Source organism: Copadichromis virginalis, linkage group LG20, assembly GCF_057382275.1.
Source record: "Copadichromis virginalis isolate Kocher_CV1m ecotype Utaka linkage group LG20, C_Virginalis_male_GT1.1, whole genome shotgun sequence".
NCBI classification, from domain to species: domain Eukaryota; kingdom Metazoa; phylum Chordata; class Actinopteri; order Cichliformes; family Cichlidae; genus Copadichromis; species Copadichromis virginalis.
The window spans coordinates 27,794,953-27,796,501 of NC_140637.1; positions in this window are offsets into that span (position 1 = coordinate 27,794,953).

Genomic DNA, 1,549 nt, shown 5'->3' on the forward strand with positions numbered 1-1,549 from the left:
TAATGAAGTATATCTTTCAGTAAAAATCAAAATAACTTGTGGCTTGTGAGCCTGCTCGTTTGCTGCTGTACCTCTGCCATCTGGAACGAGAACACAGAACACGAGAACACATTAATTTCTTTTCTCTTCTCTCTTTCATAATTTTATCATTTTTTTCATCATTTTAACTTTATTTTAACTCTGCACAACCCACACTGTTATTGTTGCTCTGCTGTTTCCATGACGCTGGTTAACTGAGTGAGACAGTTAAAGGGGCACTGCACTGATTTTGCATATCATGCTCAGTTTAGTCGTTGAGAGATGTGAAAGCAGTCGGAGCTTTCAAAGGTTACAAAAAATATTTGAAGGTATTGTTTTTTATTGATTGTTGCGGATGGAGCTTGAGTCACTTTCTGTTTTTAGGTTATTAAACTGCAGAGAAGTGTTGACTAAAAACAAAACTGAGAATCTGGCAATAGTTTGACAACACTTTAGTGCTGAAGATATATCCACACCCCACTGGTTAGAAAAAATATTTTAGTTTTGCACACCTTAAATTTATTTTTAGTTCATTCTAAAAGCTAAAATACTATTTTCTATAGCTTATCACTTGTGCTTTTATTTAATCCATTACACCGGACCCATGACTAGGTTGTAATGCACCATAGTAATATATTTTTCTGTTATAGTTTTGCATTAAAATAAGTATACTTAAACAATGTCATACATTATTTCTGACTACCTGGACAGGACAACAAGCAATACTTGAGAAATGAGTGGAGATTCAGTTTTGATGGCCGAGCAAGAGCTATTTTTAAATATCCAAATGATTAGGAGCGACTGTAAGAATACTAATTTTTCTTAAATGCCATTTTAGGTTATTAATTTTAAACAAATGATAAAGAATTAATGAGGAAATTGCACAAATTTTGCTCAGTTGGTCGAAAAACCAAAAAGAGTAGTAAGGGCTGGGACCACACCTGCATCCTATTTTTCATTTATTTGCTTGGGTATGTGGCTCAGATGCAAAGGTCATATTAATACGCTGCAGCTGCATCATGGGGGAAGATGAAATTCAGTAATTTAACCGTCTGAGCCATTATGAAAGTGCAGTACTAAACTGGCCTGCAGAGTCATTTTAATTTTCTCGAACACCCAAAGTAGTGCCAGTTTATTAGGTGCTTAAAGGAAAACACATGTAATGCAGTGCACCGCTACCGCAGACTACATCACCCAAAACGATCAGATAAAAAAAACAAAAATCAGCTGTCTCAACACCAAAAGCTGAAGCCGGGAATGTTTGTATGTCTACATGCACAATAACCTCTAGACAGTTTGCATCACTAATAATCCTTCCACGCAGTATTTACTTTAAGAAATAGCATGAAAAACATCTGGGGCTTTCCTAAATCTCATCCCATGAGGTGTCTGCTGGTTTGATGTGCAGCTAAATAAAGGTTCGGTGACATGAAAGCTAGAAGAACCCCCCCCCCCCCCCCTTCCTTTTATAAAAAAAAAAAAAGAGAGAGAGACGTCTAATCTGTGGGTGTTTTATCTTCGGAGCGCAGTG